The sequence below is a fragment of the Dermochelys coriacea genome, chromosome 1 (genome assembly GCF_009764565.3).
Source record: "Dermochelys coriacea isolate rDerCor1 chromosome 1, rDerCor1.pri.v4, whole genome shotgun sequence".
In the NCBI taxonomy this organism is placed as follows: Eukaryota; Metazoa; Chordata; order Testudines; family Dermochelyidae; genus Dermochelys; species Dermochelys coriacea.
This window is the reverse complement of record NC_050068.2, coordinates 147,375,059-147,387,772: the sequence shown is the minus strand read 5'-3', so window position 1 is coordinate 147,387,772 and position 12,714 is coordinate 147,375,059. Positions and strand designations below refer to the sequence as shown.

The following is a 12,714-nucleotide window of genomic DNA, read 5'->3' as shown; positions in this document are numbered from 1 at the left end:
ATTGTATACATCTTACTAAACATTAAAATTGCGGAAAAATTAGGAAAACATTAAGCATATGCTGGCTACACACATTTGCTTCTCAGTTTTATGAAATTAACTTCCATGTAGCTGAATTTGATGTGGCATTCTGTGTTATAGGCAGTAGTGCTGATGGAATCCTAACCGTCTGTAATGGATAACCTTCTGGTGGTATCTTTTTCATCAATCAGGAAAGTAAACTTGCCTCTTTTTTGTGATGCTACTCAATAGTATTCTAAAGCTTTTCTGATGATGCTGGATTTAAGTTGTTAGCTCTGTATATAACTTGTTAAAACACAAAATATATTGGTGCTTATATGTTCAAAAGATTACCCCCCTTTTGTAATCATTCCAGAATTATGCAGCATAATCATTCTTGCTTGCTTCAGTTATTTCCTCCCATTCTCTAAAATGGAAACATTTTCTGCTTCTGGCTGGAGCTCATGCAAATGACCTTGTCTCAAACAGATGCTGCAAGTGAATCAGCGGAGATGCACTCCTGGAAATATGACTTCTTAAGAAGATATTAAGAGGCTTTATTCTTTAAAGAGTAAGTATCTTAGATTCTTCTTCTTGTGCACTGTGTACCCCTAAAACTGACTCCTGTGATGTATCCAATAGAACACATGAACAGATTTTTGCATTTTCTGCAGTCAGGGCCTAGTGACATATCCACTTCCTAGAGTAGACGGGAGTAGCCTACTTGTCCCTTTGTTCCCTTCTGATGTAGCAAAGATAAAGTGGGAATAGAGAAAGGAGGATCGGTGGAGCAGTGTAAAATTTTCTAAAGCAACTTATGGTATGTCTATATTGAAGTTAAACACCCGTGGCTTGCCCCTGTCAGCTGACATGGCCTCACAGGGCTTGGGCTGCAGCCTGAGCCCAAATGTCTACACAGCAATTTTTCAGCCCCAGAGTCTGAACCCCGTGAGTCAGAATACGTGACCCCGGCCAGCCATGGGTTTTTTATCCTTGCATAAACATACCCTAAGTGACTTGAGGATCTAAATCCTATTGAAAGTCAATGAGACGTAGGCTACTAAATAATTCCCATTATTTTGAAAATGGGGCTCAGGAACTTTTGAAAATTTTACCCATGTGCTTCCCTGGCATGGAACACTGACTGGTTGGCTTATCAAAACAAAGTCAGAAGTGCCCAAACCTGCTTTAGCAATCTGGGCCTACAGTACAGCTTCTGTTGCCTGTTCCCTGTCCCCAATGGGAGAGTAGCACCATATGGAGCCCCAAATATGCATGAAATACTATTAAGGGACCTTCAGCAGACACATGAAATACTATTAAAGGACCTTCATCTCCACCTGTTGGAGTGGTTCACCCCAATGGCCTTCCTCCTCTTAGTGCAAGTGATAGGTCATCAGTCCATCAACTGGGATCTCTCCATTAAGGCCTTAGTTTCATATCCATGCATTTAGAAGTGGGAAATATCTCCTAGTGTAAAGCTTCATTTTCTGTGGGCAATCTCTCTCCAGTAGCTTGCATCCCTAAGTATGGGAACTACTTTCCTGAGCAAAGATCCTTTTTCCTCCAGTGCCTCAACAGGGGCACCTACAATCTGGACATTCTTCAAAAGGCTGGACAAGCAGGACCTAAGAAGGGAACCAAACTTTCAAGGAAAGCAAGTTCTGAGAAGTCCAGGCACTTCCAGACTTCTGACTCTCAAAGGGATCTATTAGAATAGTCTCTGTTCAATCTCCCCATCTCTGTGACTCTGAATGGAAATGGGAAGTAAACTGAAGTCCTCACACAAGTGGAAACAATCTTGCAGCCCTCTGCCAAAGAATTCAGTAAGGAGCTGGGTGTGTCTAGTTCAGGCACACTATCTGAGCAAGAAGCAATAAAAAGCACAAGAGAGATCCTGGATTTTGGTATGAAAAAGGCCAAAAAATCCATCCTTCTCTTTTTGAGTTACTCTAGTGTATAAGTGTCATAAATATAAAGGGAAGGGTAACCACTTTTCTGTATACAGTGCTATAAAATCCCTCCTGGACAGAGACAAAACCCTTTCACCTGTAAAGGGTTAAGAAGCTAAGATGATCTAGCTGGCATCTGACCCAAATGACCAAATCTGGAGGGGGGGGGCGGGGACAAAAGGTTTCTGTCTTTGTGATGCTTTTGCCTGGAACAGATCAGGAAGGCAGCCTCAGAACTTCTGTTAAGTTAGTAAGTAATCTAGCTAGAAATGCGTTAGATTTCCTTTTGTTTAATGACTGGTAAAATAAGCTGTGCTGGATGGAATGTATATTCCTTTTTTTGTCTTTTTGGAACTGAAGGTTTTGTCTTGACAGAGTCTCTGTTTTGAATCTGATTACCCTATAAGGTATTTACCATCCTGATTTTACAGAGGTGATTCTTTTACCTTTTCTTTAATTAAAATTCTTCTTCTAAGAACCTGATTGATTTTTCATTGTTCTTAAGATCCAAGGGTTTGGGTCTGTGTTCACCTATGCAAATTGGTGAAGATTTTTATCAAGCCTTCCCCAGGAAAGAGGGTGTAGTGCTTGGGGGGATATTTTGGGGGGGAGATGTTTCCAAGTGGTCTCTTTCCCTGTTCTTTGTTTAAAACGCTTGGTGGTGGCAGCATAAGGTTCAAGGACAAGGCAAAGTTTGTACTTTGGGAAAGTTTTAACCTAAGATGGTAAGAATAAGCTTACGGGTCTTGCATGCAGGTCCCCACATCTGTACCCTAGAGTTCAGAGTGGGGAAGGAACCTTAACAATAAGAAAATGAGAAACCATAGTACGCGGATCATCACAATTTACTCTTTATTTTAAGACTTCCTAACTGAATCCCAAATTGGCTGAGATTGTGTCTAATTTGGGGTCATGCTTATCTGATGAAACAACCTTTTCTGTTAGCAGTAGTGGTGGAGTTAAAAATGTACAGCAGTTAGAGGTGTTCCATTATTTACTCAACTATGAAGAGAAAATATTTTCATATTTGCCTCCAAATATATCACAGAATTTTAAATCCCATTACAGGGATTCTTGTTGTCTCCTAGCTTGAATTCAAAAGAAACATCTGACAGCTGCTTTATCTGTATGTTGTTGGATCCCCTAAATTTACAAGACTGTGTCATAGCTGCAGATAATACTGTCTTGTCGGCTCAGTTTGGTCAATTCCTGCAGTTGATGGCTGATGGGGCAAGAAGCAGCGCGCACTGGTCTGGTTATTAATCTGGATCAAGGTAAATCCTTGGCCATTACCATCAAGAAACTTCCAGCTCCGAAATTACGACCAGATCAATATTAACTTGTCTGGAGGAGACATCGAGCAGGTGGCAGCTTTCAAACATTTGTGCAGCATCTTAGACAGTGCTGGAGGTTACTCAAGAGATATGGATGTGTGCATAGCTGCAGCCGTGCCACGTTTCAGACCCTTCAGGGTCCACTGTGAGGATGTTGTGACATCACATTTGCTACGAAGTTGTCTATCTAAAGAGCCACAGTTGTACCAACTCCATCATATGGAAGTGAAACGTGGAAGGCTGAAAAACACTTGATTGATGTTTCTGATTCTTGTCATCTTCATGAGCTATTCCATATCAATCAAGATTGCCAGTGATGAACATAAACTGAATATACAACCAAACCACCTCAAGCACCTTGCCAGAGAGTGATCCGGGTGGGAGCTCAGTTTGTGAGACCATGTCCCTTTGATATTTGTCATGATGATGGATTTCCTAATTTTTTAATAAGTTGTATTAAAATTTACAGCGTGTTGCATACAATTTAAGTTTAGATATTTGCTGTAATTGTCTTTCACAGTGGAGTGTGCCAATTATTGCCAGGTTTGACGTGCTCAATATAGTGCTTAATAAAAGGTACAAATAAGAAACATGGCCTTTGACAACACTGTAGTTCTGAATATGAAACTGTGACCTAAGCTAATGACCACTTATTTGCTTGTGGACTCTCTCCTGGTTCTCATGCTCAGTTATTCTTAGAAGTTGTTAATGTAAACATCAGAAGGAAAAACTTTAATACATATTTGGAAAACTGCAGTCTTTTGGGCAATGACAGCACTTGGAATATATTTACTGATTCTTGTATTTTTGTTTGTTTTGAAAAATGTGTAGCAAATTGCTCTTCTAATCAGAATAAATGCTTTAGAACCAGAGAAGAAATGAAGGCCCTGCTCCTGCAATCTAATTCTCCTGGGTAGATTCTGGCATCCATGCTGAGCACCACTAAAGTCAATATGGGCTCTGAGTGAGCAAGCATCCGCACACACAGGCCTTGATCCTACAGTCAAGATCCAACTGAATTTTTTTTCTTGTCACAGCATCCATGTGAAAAATATGTTTTTACTAGGGCCGTCAAGCGATTAAAATAATGAATCCTGTTTAATTGCATGATTAAATAATAATAATAAATTTTTTAAAATATTTTGGATGTTTTCTACATTTTCAAATGTATTGATTTCAGTAATACAGAATACAAAATGTACAGTGCTCACTTTATATTTTTGATTACAAATATTTGCATTGTAAAAAATAAATAGTATTTTTCAGTTCACCTAATACAAGTACTGTAGTGTAACTTTCATGATAGAGATTACGCAACAGTACTTGTATTAGGTGAATTGAAAAATACTTTTTCTTTTGTTTACAAATATTTGCACTCTAAAATGATCAAAAATAATATAAAGTGAGCATTGTACACTTTGTATTGTGTTGTAATTGAAATCAATATATTTGAAAATGTAGAAAAACATCCAAAATATTTAATACATTTCAATTGATATTTTATTGTTTAACAATGCAATTAATACTGTGATTAATCACGACTGATTTTTCTAATTGCAATTAATTTTTTTGAGTTTATCACGTGAGTTAACTGCAATTAGACAGTCCTAGATTTTAGATTAATTTTTCTGAGTTGAATCTTTAAAATATTTTTAATAAGATTAACTTTTGCACATATCATATTGAAAAAGTAGGATATTTTCACAGTAATGAAGAGCTCCCTTGATGCTGCAAGCTCCTGTACACGCGAGCTGACTTCATTGAGGCTCCATTTGATGCAGGTGGATTTATAGGGTCAGAATTAAAATGTGTAAATGTGGGAAAATTTACAGATCATTTGGTTGTGATTTTGCATGTGGGTGTTATGAGCCTCATTTAATGCTCTTCTCACCTACCTCCCTACTTTGAGTTAGGAAAGCCTTTTCACTTTTCTTGTTAATGTTGGGAAGGCCAACAATATTTACATTTGGTTAAATTCTGCAAGTGACTTTTGGATTATAGTTGTTTAAAAATAGTTATAGTTGTTTGAACATAACACTTATTGGAAAGAAGACCGATACCTTATGGAACTCTCAAACAATACTTTAATGTTTCTCCAGCAGTCATTAAGGAACAGAAAATATTTAGATGAATTCAGTAGCTGCTTAACGTACTGCTAATACTGAAGACATATTAAAGTAGTAGTGCCCAGAGTGTGATACCTGCCCTCTTGTGTGGGAAAACAAAGTACTAGCCAGGGATGAAAGGACAGTGCTTTCATGGTTTTCCAGAGTGTTTTCTTTCTGCTGTTTTAATGAAAGTCTGTAGTTGTTATGATGGCACAGAAAATCTTAAAATTGTGACATAAATTACAACGATGTCTGAGTTTGCAGGGAGTCTGAAGCAATGAACTCACCCTCTTCTATAGCTGGGTGCTAACTCACTTAAGAGGGATGCCAACTTTAAATGCCAACATTAATAAATATTATGCTGCTCATCAAAACATGTAAGAATGATAGTCATATTATGCATATCTACACCAGTGTTGGCCAAAGTAAGAGTAGGTAGCCAAAGGGGGGAGTAGTTGGGGCAGCCTAGAAGATATTAAAAATCAATGTTTTAACATGGTATCACTGCTGAAGATAAATGTGGCTGATTGTCAAGTGGTCAGGGACTGGATGTTTTTTAACTGGGGGGAGAATTTTACCTGAAACAGTGGCCTTTCACAGGCAACCAAATCCAGACAGGCAGCATCTCAGCCCCCTCATTTTGGCATGAAAGCTCATGAATCATGCCAACAAAAACAAATCTAAACTGTCATGTGACACCCTGCCTGCCCTGGTATGTTTCCTCAAGCAGTACTGCTAGGGGTGGCCAGTGCTGCAAGGTTGAGTGCCACCTAAAGATCACATGGCCTCAAGGGCTTCCTTCTCCCTGGAGTGAAGAAAAAAAGTAGGATTCAGATCTGTTTAATGCAGACATTAGGAGGCTTTGGTCCTTGGCATCAGGCACTCAGAAAAATCAGTGACCTGTTACAATGAGAAACTTTAGGGAAAGCTGAGACTATTCATAGTCATTGGAATATTGCTTTACAATCCCAACTCCTGCCAGACATAGTCGAAAGAAATAAAGATTGTATGGCAAGTTGAAGCGCAGTTCATGAGGTACAGCAGGAGAAGATACCTCTTAGCAAGTGGTAATTAGAACAAGTGCAGGTTCAATATAGAATTTCTGTTGCCTCAGCGCTATCTGAGGGTTTCCTAACCAGCTGTATCTGGAGATAGACCCCCTGATTGGTACCAGTTTGGGAAGAAAAAGGCTACCTTTATTTTTGCTCAAATAAGGTAACTGGACATTGTCCGGAGGGGGTACCCAAAAGAGCCATGCAAGGATTTCAGGATTTTTCCTTTCCAAGTTTCAGCAACCCAGGGAAAGGCCACAATGTTAATGTTATCATCCCTTGTGTACTTCAGATTGGAGCAGTGCAATCCGCTCCCCATCCTATTTCTACCCTCAGAGAATTGGGGAAGAGCTAAGCAAGGCCCTATGTGAAACATCTAAATAAGTTCCTAGTAGCGGTTTGTCTTTAAAGCATTCCTCTTTTAACATTTTCAGACAACTCTTATGTTTGCAAGTGAACAGGAGCCTTTTTCCATTCCTAGTTTCAATCATTACCATTTGATCTTGCCTGTCATTCAAGGGGGTCTCTCCAGTATCATGGTAGCAATAATATTGGCTTTAGGAGAGAAGAAAATTCACATCTCTCCCCAGACAATTTTTCAGTTCAAGGTTTCTGTACAGTGAGAGAGCTTGAAGCAAAGACACAATGATCTGGAATATCTTGAATTCATGACAAACACAGATATAGTACCGAGAAAGTCGGACATAGGCCTGGGCTGACGAAGAATACTATCAAATACAAGGTCTCCTGTCAGAAAAATGTTAACGGGAGATGTCACAAACAAAAATCTAATTCTTATTAGAGCCTGTTGAAAATTTTGATCTTATACACAGGCATGCTTCAGTGATAGTGTTCATATGATACCTATCCAGTAAATCTGGGTGTTTCCTCCCTATCTCATCCAGTGATAGGGATCTAGCTGGGGTTCTATATTCTCTACTCCCACAGCTAGTGAATGAAGAAAATCAGATTTTTCTTTTAAGGGGTCTTCCTAATTCAGTTCAGGTACCAGAAAGAGACAACACAGTATTCACCTGCTGGGACACAGTGATTCATTGAGGTCTCAGGGCTCTGCTCCTTCTACAGTCATAATAGACAATATTTCTGATGGCGTTTTCATAATACCTGGGAAGTCTGTGATAAGACCTTAGGTTGAAATTCTGTCCAGGATAGAACAAAACTTCCTATGTCAACATGCACTGCCCACCAAGGAAGAGATGAACACCAAGATTTAAATGGCAGAAGTCATATTAACAGAGTGGCTGCTGCACCCAGCAACGTTGTCATAATCCAATTTGGTGGGCTGTTGACGGAACTCTTTGAATCTGGAAATCCTAAATCGAGTGCTCTGAGATCTCACTATGTGTAAGGAACTCAGATGTGAGGTGGTGAACGACATCTTGCAGAACTGGGAGAGAGATCTGTCTTCTTTCCTTTTCCACCCCTCTGCAGGATACTACAAAGAGCAGCAGTGATAGTGTTCATGTCTTTCTTGCTGAAGAGACTTTGGCTCTCAGGTATGATTAACTTAGCAGTTAACCTAGAAAATTAACGTATTGCAAGACCAGTCCTCCATCTGGGAGCAGACAGGTTTTAAAATGAATACTTGACTGAAGAGATTTTTTGTTTTATGGACCCCAGTGGAGAAGTACAGATAAAATTTATTCTGTGGGCTGGTGCAAAGTCCATAGTATAACGACCATAGAGTTCTCCTAGGAAAGCTCTATTGTGGATTTATAAGTGTCCAAGCAAAAAGGTCAAGTCTGTGTAGCATAATGTTCTCAACATGTTCAAGAAGGGGAAGTTTTGTACATATCCCAACATTAAATTCTGCCTTAGGGCATAAACCTTATTCCAACCTTGCAAAGACATAGGGTATGACTTTGGAATCTCATTCTGTTCCTTACAGCACTACCCAGATAGAATGCATTATATTTCCTATCCATTAGAGTAGGCCTCTATATGGCTATTATCTTCCATCAGATGAGGTTTTTATTTGAAGTTGGGAACTTTATCTAATGAGACCCAATATTGTACTTTTAATTCAGACAGATAGTCTTTTCAATTGTCACCAACGTTCCTTCCCAAAGAAGTATTCCTCCTTTGGTTAAGCATCAAAGTCTAGTCCTTGAGATCACTGACAGTTTCAGGGCAGAGTAGTCATGTCTTCTGTATTGAGATTTGCTAGAGAATTCACCAGATTTTGCATATTGGTCATCCAATGTCGGCCAATTCCCTTTTACTTCTGGAAAAAGTCTTCTCCACTCCTGAGTAGGAGTAGATAATTGTATGTACTATACCTTGTTTTGAGATCCATATTTACAGGATAATCCTGCTTTCTGCCCTCGAGGCACACTGCTATGCAAATCCTGTTGCTACAGATCTGTGGACCTTAGCATGAAGAATAGGAAAACTTATCCATGCTTATGTAGAAATTTCCTTCTTCAAGTAGCAAGGCTCAGAGATCTGGCCCTCTCAGGAGACAAATGGATCATCCAGAATAGAAATTGATATCCAAGGATTAAGGTTTATTGTCAATAGGTGGAATTTATCATGCTCTGCAGTAAGAGATTTTTGTATCCTTCCCCACCCCGAGTATATTTAACGCAATATGTAATTTAGGAAAGTAGATTTGAATTATTCTGGTTATGGAAGTTGTCTCAAGTAGAAGGAACTTAAGGAGGTGGTGCAATCTTCCGTTGCCAGTGCCTGACGGAGCTGGTTCTGCTCCAAGGCTGCAATCCTATTGTAATGGATCTGTGGATCCTATTATTCCAAAAAAATATATATTTATTTCAGATAAGTTTGGATACCTTTCCCTATTATATTAAGCTTACAGTTTGGGCAAAAAATTTTAAAATCCATCCATCTATGCAATCACAGATTCCGAATCTTTCTGCAATTGCATATCTAACTTGCACACATAAGTAACTAAAATAGGCCATACAAATTCGAGGAATTTAAATTCACATTTTAAGTATATAAAGGGGTGTGGGGGCACTTAAAAATTGATTGTACTACGATGGGGAAGAGGGGAAAAAAGAATAAAGCTAAGGAGAAGATATTTAATTTTTAACTATCCATTAATAATGGAATGTTTAACACATATTTTTTTAAATAAAGAATTAATATTGTATTGTGGAAATATACTTGTTTTAGGAAATGAAGTGTAATTGTTATTGACTGGTTCCTATATTGAATCAGTCTACTTTGGTCTCTGTGGTTTGTGTGTGTGTGTGTGTGTGTGTGTGTATGTATATATATATATGTGTGTGTGTGTGTGTGTGTGTGTGTATATATGTGTATATATATAATATATATATATATATAGTGTTCAAAAAGCATTTTGTATGTCCTCCAAAAACTCAGAGGAAAGAAAATGATGGTTCACCATCATTAAAACTTCAGATGTCTTTTAGCTCTCAAACATTCACTAAGTGTTTTATTTAAGTGATTATGTTCTTTATTAATAAAACTAACATTTTACAAACTAGCCCTACTTGCACATCTAATTGGTCAATGATTCTTTTACTTAGGTGTTGGCAAAACTATTGCATTTTCTGACAGATGCTTCAATACATCAAAACTAAAAAGTCAACCTTTCGTGAGATGACTCTATAGTAACAATCACTGTAACTTTGTAAGTAGATTCTAGTTTGTAAACCCAAGAGTTAAACAAATTACAAAAAATTGAAAGTATGTTGCATAGAAAATGTGAAATTCAAAGTCTTGATTCTTTAAAATGCTCATTAGTCTCATTGTATTGTATTGAAGTGTGTACGACCACAAAAAATTGATATTTTCACAACACAATGCAGAGTTGTTACTATTGTATCATGATAATTAACAAAGTGTATCCTTAATTGTTTAAATTCTGTTTGCTGTCTATCTAATACAACATAGTGTTGGCAACTGCAGATGTTAAAAGGCAAATCTGGTTTTCATGTTGAATCCAAATCTACATTGAAAAAGTTCAAGTTGCAAAGTCAAGCACTTAGAAATTAGGAAATGACTTCAAGCACTTAGCCATTGACAGCCCAGGAAAAAACAATACGAAACCATCAAAGCAAATGGGAAGAGCTTGAAACTGAAAAGAAAACCACAATGTTCAAAAACTAAGAAAGGAAGGATCATCTTCTCCCCCTCCCCCTTTGAATATCTATAGTGACTAAAGGAAAGAAATATACAAACCTTACTCCTGGGGGAATTCTGTGCCAAAAAAATAAAAATTCTGTTCACAATATTTTAAAATTCTGTGAAATTCTGAAAATTTTATTTGTCAAAATAACAGTATATAACCATGCCATTGTTTCCATTATTGTGGTAATTTATTTAAAAATACCTGTCAGCAAATATGTCTGTAATGATAGACCCACACAAAAATCCCCTCAGGAGTAGAGGTAAACAACCCAGTTCCTGCTTCTCTACCCCCTCACCTCCACGCCGAGAGCCCAGTTGTGGGACCCCTCCCCCTGCCAGACACTCTCACCCTCTATGCCCCAGACGCAAGGGATTCAGAGAGAGAAGCAGTCTGATGCTGGGTCCTGGGCTTGCATGGAGTTTACTGTATGCTGCTGCTTCCTTCCTTCAGGGTGTGCCAGGAACTGCAGCTGCTGGGAACCCTCCAGTTCCCCCTATCTCGTTCCCCCTGGCAGTGTCTCCTATTTATGAGCTATGCTCTGCCAGGTCCTGCGGCCCCTAGTTGCAGCCAGCATCTCTGCAGCCCATTTTGCGGGGGGGGAGAGGAAATTCTGTGTAGGGTGACCAGATGACGAGAACAAAATATTGGAACACATGGGGGGGCAACCACAGGCTCTACCAGGGCTGGCTCTAGGTTTTTTGCCACCCCAAGCCAAAAAAAAAAAAAAAAAAGACAGAATGCTGCTGAAGCAAAATATTGGGACAGATGGTCATTTGTCCTAATTCTATGTACCCAGCATTAATTTTTGCAAAATTCTGAATTGCACAGTGGCACAGAATTCCCCCAGGAGTAACATCTAACATCTTTTAAAATGGAAAAGGTTTGAACTGAAGAGCATCCAGAACTTGGGGGACAGTCTTGAGGCAGGATCGCTGCTACAGCCAAGGGGGTATGCTTAGAAACTGTTTTAAGTCAGTAGGTAACCCATATTAGATAAAATCCCTCTTCTAATATGGTCATGTAAAGCCTGAGGTTGCATTTTTGTTTATTTTCTGTGTAAGTATACATTCCACTTACTATTTCATCTTTGAATATGTGATTTCTCTATTAAATAAGCTTTTTTGTTCGTTTTCATCCCACGCAGATCTCTGGTGTGTAAACTTTGTGGATTTTGTGTTCAAAAGTGATCCGATAACTGGGGGGCTAGTTTCAGGACTTTGGGAGTGATGAGGAGAATAGTCCAAGTGTCTGTTAATTAAGAACTCGGAGAGGAAGAATTTGGGGAGACCTGGGACTGGAAGCAGTGTTGATGTCAGCCTGCAAAGTTTGCTGCAAACCAGGATGAGGTCTTATTCTTGTGGGCTGGTGATTGGTGTCAGGACCCAAAGTTACAGTAGGGCTGAAAGAATGAGTGAGAGAATGCCTTCCTGGTCTGAGTGGACCCTAAAACTTCAAGTTGCATCCTGTTTTTTTCATAGCACCTATGCTTCATTCAGCATAAAGGATGGACTGTGCTCAGGGAATTTAATGGAGTTGCGTATTGAAGGAAACTGTTGTCAGACTGTGGCCTCATTTGTTGCAGTTAAATGCCATGCTAGAGAATTGGATTCTGTCCCTGCCTCTGCTGCAGAGTTCTTGTGTGTGATGCTAAGCAAGCCACTTAAACCAAAATGTTTTCAGTTTGCCACTAAGTCCATATTTCTCATTTTCTGGGAGCCCAACCTGAGACATCTGGCATCAGATCTGCAGAAATGCTGAGTGCTTGTGATTGCAACTGAAGCCAACTGAAACTGTGCTTTGAACGTGTGTGCTTGTATCAGGGAATCCACTTCCCATGTGCCTGGAGTCACTCTACAGGCAGGCTGCCTCAGTTTCCCCTTCAAGGGGCTGCTTATACTGTTCCACACCCAGTAATTTAAAACATTCCCTTCCTGGTGTCCAGTTTATGTAGTCCTTACGTAGTCTGGCTCTCCTGGCCTCACCCCCCATTTCAGTGTCTTTCCCCTTAGATAGGGAGTCTTCAGCCCCCTTCCCAGAGCTGGGTCCCAATTTAGCTGCCACTCCCAGGATTTATCTGGCTGGAGCTCAGCCTTCTGGCTCTGACTTCCAAATTCCCCTGGAGGAGTC

At 39.3% G+C, this 12,714-nt stretch overlaps 1 protein-coding gene across 10 annotated transcripts in view; it reads left to right on the top strand.

Moving 5' to 3' along the window:
* TAB3 (TGF-beta activated kinase 1 (MAP3K7) binding protein 3) overlaps nucleotides 1-12,714 on the top strand; it is a 78,893-nt gene that overhangs the window by 12,684 nt on the left and 53,495 nt on the right. For 2 of the 10 annotated variants that reach the window (XM_043505283.1, XM_043505303.1), the window contains exons 2-3: nucleotides 490-571; nucleotides 9,983-10,086. The exons of 2 other annotated variants lie outside the window; for them this stretch is intronic. The gene's annotated coding sequence lies outside the window, so the exon portion shown is untranslated. Of the gene's footprint in view, nucleotides 1-489; nucleotides 572-4,835; nucleotides 5,068-8,079; nucleotides 9,715-9,777; nucleotides 10,087-12,714 lie in introns of those variants that run through there. 6 more of the 10 variants (XM_043505276.1, XR_006278008.1, XM_038406069.2 and 3 more) reach the window with 6 other exon arrangements.